The sequence below is a fragment of the Corylus avellana genome, chromosome ca8 (genome assembly GCF_901000735.1).
Source record: "Corylus avellana chromosome ca8, CavTom2PMs-1.0".
Taxonomy (NCBI): domain Eukaryota; kingdom Viridiplantae; phylum Streptophyta; class Magnoliopsida; order Fagales; family Betulaceae; genus Corylus; species Corylus avellana.
Genome location: NC_081548.1, coordinates 9,413,066 through 9,422,780, shown reverse-complemented (window position 1 = coordinate 9,422,780; position 9,715 = coordinate 9,413,066). Strand labels below are relative to the sequence as shown.

General features: G+C 37.1%; 1 long non-coding RNA gene across 2 annotated transcripts; it reads left to right on the top strand.

Annotated features, from left to right (window-relative positions):
- Positions 1 to 7,809: 7,809 nt before the first annotated feature.
- On the top strand, positions 7,810 to 9,393 carry LOC132190649 (uncharacterized). 2 transcript variants are annotated; one of them, XR_009441154.1, is made up of 2 exons: positions 7,810 to 7,863; positions 9,104 to 9,393. It is a non-coding gene; the product is annotated as an uncharacterized LOC132190649 (long non-coding RNA). The 2 variants fall into 2 exon arrangements; XR_009441153.1 differs by lacking the exon at positions 7,810 to 7,863 and adding an exon at positions 8,502 to 8,592.
- Positions 9,394 to 9,715: the final 322 nt, after the last annotated feature.

Here is a 9,715-nt window from a genome sequence, read left to right as displayed (position 1 = left end):
AGGAGACCATCCTTTTGAGCATGTGTTGCTGGATCTGGGAGCAGGGGTTACTTTGCTGCCTTACACTATATATGAAAAGCTGGGTTTGGGGGAGCTTCAACCAACCTCTATCACCTTGCAATTGGCAAACAGAAGCATAAAAAGACCAAGAGGTATACTTGAGGATGTTTTGGTAAAGGTAGGTACATTTATTTTACCTGCTAATCTTATTGTGTTCGATGTGGAAGAATCACCTATGCCATCACCCTTACCTATCATCTTAGGAAGACCCTTCATGAGAACTGCTGATACTACTATAGGTGTGAAAAATGGTACTGTGAGTATGAAGGTGAATGGTGAGAATAGATTTCAAAATATTTGATACAATGCAATCACCTCAAGATAATTTCAAATGTTTTGATGTTTGTATGATCCAAGGTGTTAGTGAGCCAGTTTTGTAGGACCCACATAAAGATCTAGTGAAGACCCCCCTAACTCACAAGTTCACAAGGCGGGACAATGGGCCAGTCTATGAAAATGTTACTGAGGACATCAGTGGAGCAGAGCACCCCCTTGAAGCCTGTCCACCATATCCAAGTGCTATGAGGAAGCTGCAGCTGCATGAACTGGATGAATTAAGGTATGAAGCAAATGAGGACACCAAGCTCCACAAGAAAAGACCCAAGGCTTATCATCATAAGAAGCGTGTCAAGAAGGAGATCTATGTGGGACAGAAATTGTTGACCTATAAAGTAAGTCTTGTCCCTGCTTCACCAAGTGCACTTGAGCCATATTCCGTGGAATTCAAGTGCATCTCTCCACACCAGTAGCACTACAGCTACTAGCAGAAGCGTTTGAGTAGTCCAGGAGCTCAAGTGCATCTACTCAGAACAGTGGTACTGAGGCCACTGCAGGCAATACACCTTTCCATCTCTTACTTTGGTTCCCATAATTTTCTAAATACTCTTAGTGTTTTCACTTATCTTTTGTGTTTTCTTTTTATTTTAGAAAGTTGTTGTACATTAGACATTTTTTTTTCTTAAAAAAAAAAAAAAACATTCCACTTTCTGTTACTACGATCGATCGCAACCTGCATGCGATCGAGCACAGTGCTCAAGTTTTGGTTACATTACATTCTGCTAGTGCGATTGAGCGCACCTTGTGTGCGCTCGAGCGCATCTCACCCACACATGCACAACACTGCACGAGTGTGATCGAGCACACCCTGCGTGCGATCGTGCGCACTCGGGCAGCAGATCATGTGACCCATTTTAGGTCATCTTTCCCTCATTCTCCTTTCACTTTCCCCCGCGCTATACACACCTCACTCGTACCCCATCACCTGCAACTACACCTCCACCAACACACCACCACTCTTCCTCACTTCCACCGGCCTTCAACCACCACCACCGCACCACATCTGCACCTACATGAATCTATCCTCCCCTGCAAACACCACTACCATCATCGCACATCACTTGCAACACCCCAACTCCGTTCACCCCCCAACCTCCATTTTTTTCATCATTTTGCAAATTGTGGGTGTTTCTCCACTCACATTTGCATCTCTGTGTTGGATTTTCGTCTTTTGCAGGGAGTTTGGGTAGTTGTTGCTGTGTTTTCACTACTTTGGCCATCCCAATGCAAATCATGTCGAAAACTCGGGCTTCATCTTCCCGGGGCTCTGATTCCCAAGCCACTTCTCCCCCACCCACTTTTGAGGAACGGGAGCTGCTGTTTGAAACAACTTTTGCCATCCAAGAAGATTTCCAACACCTTGAGGTGACTCAATGAGCAGTTGCAGAATTCAAATGCCGGGGGATAAAAAAGCTTTTCAAGCCGGTCACATCCACAGCATACAGAAAATTGGTGACCGAGTTCTATGCTCACCTGTCCCATGAGTGCAATAGGTTGGCGGCCCTATCTTCCATAGTGCAGGCCAAGCCATCGAAGTGTTAAGGGCTGATATTGCCGCTGCACTCCAATGCAATGATGAGTACCCTCCAAAAGCAACACAACTTGCCGAGCAACCGCCCTGATTCTATATGGCAAAAATCATTGAAGATATGTGTCAAGGGAAATATGCCGACACTTACCATAATGCCGGCAGCCGGTCCAAGCTACCTTCATGACTCTGGTTTGTGGACTCAGTTTTGCACCAAAATGTCTTTCCCTTGGGACACGAGACTCAGAGGTGGGACCAATTTCTCAAAACACTCTACGCCTTTCATAAAGGTGCCTGGTGTTCCATTCGTAAGATCATCTAGAATCAAATTCACAAATTTTGGAATGGAGAGCATATTGGAGGAGCTGAGTCCACTCACTTATGGGGGCTGCCTTTCCCATATTTAATCACTTATATCCTCCAGAAGAAAGCCATAAAGGGCAACGCAGCTGATGAGCCAGTTACTACTACCCCCATCTTTGATATTCACCAATGGAACAAGAGTTGCTCCCACATGCCCCGGGTACCTCCAGCACCAGCAGTTGGTGGGGAAGTGAGTGAGGCTGAGCCAATGGCAGAAGATGAACCCGCAGCTGAGCCAAAAGCACCAAAAGTGGAGGCCTTTGATCTTTTTCGTGCAGCACAGTATCGCTCAATCAGTAAAGAGGTGGCCAGCCTTCAGAGAGAGTTGGCTGACCAAAGAAGAGAGGCTTGGGAGGATAAAGTCCTGATGGATCAACGACTAGCTGCCTTAGAAGAACTAATGCGATCCATTCTTAGCCGTTTGCCACCACCATCTGGAGCATCTTCTTCGAGACAACATTGAGCAGGGACCACCGTCTAGTGATAAGTGCTAAAATATTCATATTTTTAGCCCTTAACTTGAATGTTTTAATCCTTTGGTTTTAGTTAATTAGGCCATTTAAATTCTTTTTTATGTTTTTCATACTTTTGCAGGCTTTTGGAAGAAAATGAAGTAAATCTAGATGATTTGGGCTCCAAAAGAGAAAATGGAGAAAATTGGAGCTCCCTGGCACTGCGATCAATTGCAGTGTACCTGCGATCGAGTGCAGTATCCAAGAGGACACATCACAAAGTAGGCCAGGAGTGATCGAGCGCATGCCAGAAGAAGGATCGATCGGAGACCTGCGATCGAGTGCACACAGGCTGCGATCGATCACACCCGTGCGTAGGAGACACATCAAGTGGCGGCTAATGTGTCACTCTTTCCATATTAAGGTTTTCCAACTCCCAATTGTAATAGGTCTGAAAACCCTAGAAATCCCTAGGTTTACTACTTTGCCAAGGACTTCTAAAACCTATAAATAGACCCTTAAGCCTCTATAATAGATATACTTTGTAAGGAGAGGAATAGGAGCTCTTCAAGTTCAAGTCTCGGGTTTATTCTTTTCCTTTCTTTTATTTTATTTTATGAAGATGTTTAACATCAATTTTATGTGTAGCTAATTTAATTAGTAGGGCTTGATTGAAGCCCTAGTTATGTTTTGTTAATATTTCAATATTGGCGCCTTTGTGATGATGTTGTTGTGCTATTTAACTTGATTAATGTCTACTTGCATGAATTCCTCATATCTGTGTGCCTGATCAACATATGCATGTGGTACGAACTAGTTAGTTAAATCAATTTGGATGGCCGAGTCCTGGGTTTAACATAAGTAGCAAAAGTAATCCACACCGGATTCTTAGGTTAATCAACATGGGGAACCAAGAGTATATGCCATGCCCTAGGCCTCATGTGTTTGTCGATTTCCATAGAACATATGCTTTCCTAAGGAACAACTTAGTATAAATCATGCTAAATCCCTTAGAAAAGAAAAGAGTTAGAGTATACGCCATGCCTAACTCGTTGCTCAGGGAAATCTATAGCCTTAGGAGTATACGCCATGCCCTAAGGTTGACAAACATTAGATATCCATAACTTGATCAAAGCATTGGCATATTGTTATATTAACTAAATATAATTGGTGGTGGATATCAAAGCCCTACCCTTTATTATCATCACTTCAACAATCAATCTTTGTTTTACTTAAGGAATCTGTTTTAAACATAAATTCAACAATCCTCGTGGGAATGATCCTGTACTTGCACCATATACTACTATGTTGAGCTTAAATTCAGGAATCTTATATTATTTTACCTGTATGTAGGTTTGTTTTCCATTCTATTGATATTGATTCAGTGCGCATGCTTGTATTCTTTTTAAATGCCCAGCAATTGTTACATCACAAATTATCCACAATGTTTAAGCCGATAGGAAATTGAAAATGGTAGACTTTTAATCATATAAATTATATTATAATACTCTCCCTCAAGTGTAGGCTCAAACTCCTTCACAACCGGTGAGGCCCAACACATGGAATTTTGAATTGAAATGGTGGTGGAATAAAAAAGACAATGAGCGAACTCAATACCTTGTCTCCGCGAGAGGATGTTGGACTTAAAGACATCATATTGACAAGTACCCAAAATTAGCTGTGCACTAGTCATCCTCGTTTTTCTTTTACTCTTTTTGGTCTTATTTACTAATTTCTAAAATTGAGACCAAAATGGACGAATTGTTTGACATAAAAATTCATGTACAAAAACAAAAAATTGGGACGAAAAAAAAGACCTTCAACTAACTGTAGTTTTTGAAATAGCACCATGACTTTTAAAGTGTTTAAGAATGGTACATTAAACTACCAAAGTGTGTCAAAAAACCCACTGTTTTTTATTGTACTCCTATAATACCCCTATTCTCAAATAATAAATCAATAAATTAAAAATTATTTCTTTCTAAGAAAAAAAAGCCCAAAAGAAAATTGAGAAAAAGGAAAGTGGTGGTCCGCGATTTACCCCTGGAGGTGGAGGGGTAATATTTATGCCCATCTTTTATACCGCACGAGTGATTTCAAATTTATTCCAAATACAGTAAATAATTTTTTATTTATTCAAAAAAATTTTGTTTTTATGTTTTTGTATTTATCCAACAAATTGGCCTTTTTTTTTTTAATTTATAATGTAGTATAATTTAGTTTTCTATGTTCGGTTTAAGAGCATAAGGGTATTATCAGACTATAATAAAAAAGTTCCCTTTCTGTTCACTTTGGATGTTTGATGTACCGTTTTAGAACACATTAAACTTATTAGGACTTTTAAAAAATGGTTGGTAGTTGAGGGGGCTTTTTTACGTTATATAAGACAATCAATGTTTAAAAGACAAAACATTTACTTCCAGAACATTGATTTCGATTATTCTGAAGCACTTGTAAATTAGGGGCAAAGAGTTTTTCGAACAACAAATACGTTTAGGTGGAACTTTTGCATCTGTCAATATTTCTAACTTGAACTAAAGGATATTTGTGAACTTTGCACTAATATTTTAGCACAATAAAAGAAAGAACTTGATGAATCAGATGAAAATTATCGATTCATAGGGTAGATGAAGACAAATAGAGGGAGTGTAATGGCATTGCGATGCACTTGGGTCAGTGATTTCGATCTGAGATTACAAGTGGGGAGTGAATGCGAGCACGTTGAGTAGGATGAAGAAGGTTGAGGAAAATGGCTATGTGAGGATGAGAACCACGGATCATGGGTAATGTGCGGCACAATGCACTGAAGTTAGAAATAGGTTCCACTCATGTTTTAAGCGCTTTTTTTTTTTTTTTTTTGAAAAGACAAACCTGTTTTGGAAGACAACTTAGAGTTGTTTCCATATTTCCGATTTTAGCCTCTTAGTTTTTAAAACGGATTGCTAAACGCATGGTTACATGGTGGAAATAGGTTTTGCTGTTTTGGAAACAAAAATTCCGTAATTTGAAAGAAATTGTTGGGGACCCTAATCCTATTTAAAGGGACAGCAAGTAGGAGGAAATCAAAGGCATTGGAAATCGTACAGAAAATGAGTAATTCCGGAGTACTAGTCTTTTTTATTGTCTTGGCTCTTTGTTGCATGAGTCAATCGCTAATTTGTCACACTTACCAGATTCACATTGAAAACTAGTTCCAAAGAGCACTTCTAGGAGCTCGTTGTCAGTAAGAGACAATGATCTTGGCCTCCGCTTGATCCCTACCCATTCTGAGTTCTCTTAGGTTTTTATCAGAAACTTTCTTCGCACCACACTCTACTTCTGCAACTTGACGTGGGAAGGTGGACATCAGACCTTCACTATCTTCAAGTACAATAATGGTTTTTTGAAAAAGTATTGCCCCCATTGTTGTCACAATTACCTACCTAAATTAATAGGCAAATAATTGGATGTTTTACCCGCAAGTGCACGAGGTTAACACAGTAGTATAGGGTGCAAGTACGGGGTCATTCCCACGAGGATTGCTAAATTTTGCTTAAAATTAATTCCAAAAATAAAATAAAACAAAGATTGGAATTGAGTTGATAATGATAAAAAGGTTGGGCTTTGATATCGACCACTAACTATGCTTAGCTAATATATCAATATGCCAATGTTTTTGATCATGTTATGAATATCTAATGTTTGTCAACCTAAGGGCATTGGTGTCTACTCCTTAAGCTATTGATTTCCCCAAGCAACGAGTTAGGCATGGGTGTCTACTCTAATTCTTTTCTTTCTTAAAGGATTTAGCATGGATGTCTACTAAGTTGTTCTTTAAGAGAGCATAAAACTGTGGAAATCGAAAAACACATGAGGCTTAAGGCATGGGTGTCTACTTCCGGTTCCCCATCTTTATTAACCCAAGAATCCGATGTGGATATCTTTTGTTACTTATGTTAAACCCAGGACTCGGTCATCCAAATTGATTTAACTAACTAGTCCACACCACATGCATATGTTGATCAGGCACACACATATGAGGAATTCATGAAAACAAGAATTAATCAATTTAGATATCACAACAAGATCATCACAAGGGCAATATTGAATATCAACTAAACATAACTAGGGCTTCAATCTAGCCCTACTAAATAAATTGGTTACATATGTAACGACCTAGATTTTAAAACTCTTATTTAAATAATATTAAATAGATTAAAAATATAATCGATAAATTAGAACAATGATATGTGGATTAATGATATTAAATAACTATTTAGTGTTAAAGGTATATTACATTGATTTTTGACCTCTTATGTATATTACTTCAATTCTAAAAATTTAGCTTCACTAATATGTTTATGGGCATAATCAAACCCAATCTAGTGAATAAATTATTTATATTGGTGTTTAGCGAAGTCATAAATTAATTTGAAGCTTTTCAGTTTTTTAGCCTAAAAAGCAGTGTCTTAATTTTCATACTGTCTAAATGAGATTAAAACTGCTAAAGAAAGATACCAAGGCTAGCCACCTTTGTTGAAAGCTTAAAGTTTTCTAGTAATGATGATTATAGTAAATATCATGATTATAATGATTTAATAAGGCAAGTGGCCAAGTGGGAATGCAAATAGTTAAAGCCTAAGTTGAATTGGAAACTTTGTATAGGCCAAAAATAGACTCAAACGAACTCGGATGAAGTCGAACCAAAAAAATAAAATGTTTGTCTCGGAGTCCTCTATCTACTCTCAAAATTTCATGTCAATCGGAGTACGTTTGGACATTGAAAAATGGATCGGGATACACTGCCCTCATTTTGGACGAAAATACTATTTGGTATAGAGCATGAAATATGGACTAGGTTCATTCTTTTGGTTAAATCCATCTAAACCCTTAGATCAAAGGTTTAAAAATAAATCCTAACCATTCATTCTCTTATAAATAGAGCATAAGCTATAGTCACTTTCACTTTCACTTAAGTTTTTACAATCTTAGAACAAGTAAAATTGTTTGCTCCTCCTTTCATTTTATTTCTTAGTTCTAGTCAAATACCATATAGCCTAGATCTTTCTTGTAGTGTTCAAGCATTTTTATAAACTAGCTACCTAGAGAAGATTTGGTGGAGTTTTACTTCTAAAGGATTATTGGGTAAGTGTTTCTTGTATAAATATCATGATTTATTGCTTTTATTACTTGTCCTCATTTAATTGTTTAAAGACCCAATAAGCGTATAATGTAAAATAAAGTAATGGATACAAGTGAATTAATAATAAAGAGTTAGTGGACAAAATCAATTAAGGACTTATAATTTTATCTATATATTATTTACTTTACAGTATTTACATTCAGTTATTTCTTTTATGTCATTTAAATTTCTGTTCATATTTCTGGCGGTAAGGACCATTTGATCTCATCCCCGAAATATGCATTATTTACATTCAGTTATTTCTTTTATGTCATTTAAATTTTAATTCATATTTTTGGCGGTCATCCCCAGAATATGAATTCAGTATTTACATTCAGTCATTTCTTTTATTGTCATTTAAATTTTGATTCATACTTTGGTAGGTACGGACCATTGGTCTCATCTCCAAAATATGAGTCATGTTTTATATATATTATTTATAATACTTGTTTGTATTTAGTGATACTGGCCATTAGCCTCGTCACCAAAAATGAATTCAGGCATAAAGCTAGTTATAAGTAACTATCTTAGATTAATATAATAAAATGAGTAAGTAAAGATGAAGTGACGGATAATAAATAAATATAAAAGATGAGGGTCTTTAAACAATGATATTATTGGAGAATGAACTAAGTATTGTTTGTATGTATGTATTATATGCAGAAGTGGAGCAGAATACTACACTAAGGAGAGTAAGTATGGATATACTTACTGAGTACTAGCTTTGTTTTATTGTTATAGGAATTCTTATTTTGTCTTATTGATATAATTTTGCAATACAACTGCTGCATAATGTGTCTAATAAAATGGGCTGATAAGATAGCCACCTTAAGAACAAGCTGGGTGGATTGCCGCGAGGAACTGTCGGTATCTCAGTGGATGGGGGTATATAACCGTCCAACAGGCCTAATATATAACTAAGCTGGGGCGGTGTAGTTGCCAGCACCAAACAGGTAAACCTCTAAAGTGTGAGGGACATAACGGACGTAAGCGGGCTGAGAGCTCATGAGAAGAGGTCTGAAGAAAGATTATCATAAAACACAAACTAATCTGTCATTACGCTGCATTCACAACTCATTCATTATTATATATTTTAGTCTTTAATCTTATTTGTTCAAACTAGTCTTTTTAGTCTTTATATCTAGGAAAATAGATTACTCACTTGTTTGCCTATGTAAATATGATAACGTCATCTTTACATAGATCTTGATGCAGGGATAGAAAGTGAGGACGATGGTCCTTTTACTGGTTTTGATGGTTGATAGACCATCTGCTGCAGGATTTATGCTTACTCTATGGAGCAAGTCTCATTTATGTTAATCGCTTTTATTATGTATGGTGATGTGTGTAAACTTAATAGATATTACTATGTTAATTTAGGTGCCGTCTGTGGCATATATTTGGTACACCTAGTGTGTACATATGTTGTAATGAAAACCATGTTTCTATTTTATTTAATAATATATCACCTCGAGGTATTTCAGTCAGCTCAACTGTGTTGTATAAGTTATTCCTAGGTCATAGAAAAAGAAAAAAATATACATACTCCGCTGTAAGATTGTATTTTCTAAAGTTGCAGCGTCACGACTTCGATATTTGCTAGTTCAAATATCGGGGCGTTACAACATATAAGTTTCATATTAAACATCTTCATAAAATAAAAGAAAAGAAAGGAAAAGAATAAACTCAAAACTTGAACTTGAAGTGCTCCAATTGTTCTTCTTCGAAAGTATATTCATTCTAGAGGCTTAAAGGTCTATTTATAGGCTTTTAGGAATACTTTAGAAACCCTAAAAATTGTAGGGTTTGAGACCT